General features: G+C 72.2%; 1 protein-coding gene across 1 annotated transcript in view; it reads right to left on the bottom strand.

Annotated features, from left to right (window-relative positions):
- SLC12A5 (solute carrier family 12 member 5) overlaps positions 1-418 on the bottom strand; it is an 83,014-nt gene that overhangs the window by 16,823 nt on the left and 65,773 nt on the right. The gene's annotated exons all lie outside the window — the stretch shown is intronic.

Below are 418 nucleotides of genomic sequence, written 5' to 3' on the forward strand. Positions count from 1 at the left end.
CCCCACGCCCGGAGCAACCCAGCCAGGCCTCCCCGCTCCCCCCAGCCCCAGCCCCAGCCCTGGCGCTGCCCGACCCCGAGGATACAGACAGCCGACGTGGTGGCAATGGCCAGGATGGTGCCGGTGGGGATGGATTTCTGGGCGTCGCGCAGGTCGCCCGAGCGGTTGGAGCCGGCCATGATCCCTGCAACACACAAGGGAGGGCACCCGTCTGCTGGGCACCACGGCAGGGAGCAGGGTGGCCCAGCTCGGCACGCACCAACCCGGCCCAGCATGGCCCAGCACGCGGCAGGTCCTTCCCTCCCAGCCCCGGTCCGCTTCCAGCTCCGCACCCAGCCCCTTGCACCCTGCTGCACCTTGGCCCTGGGTAAGCGGGGGGCAGAGCTGCACCTTGGGCGACAGCCCCACGCAGCAGCAC

Source organism: Gavialis gangeticus, unplaced genomic scaffold (assembly GCF_001723915.1).
Source record: "Gavialis gangeticus isolate Ggan-Ray unplaced genomic scaffold, GavGan_comp1, whole genome shotgun sequence".
Lineage (NCBI taxonomy): Eukaryota > Metazoa > Chordata > Crocodylia > Gavialidae > Gavialis > Gavialis gangeticus.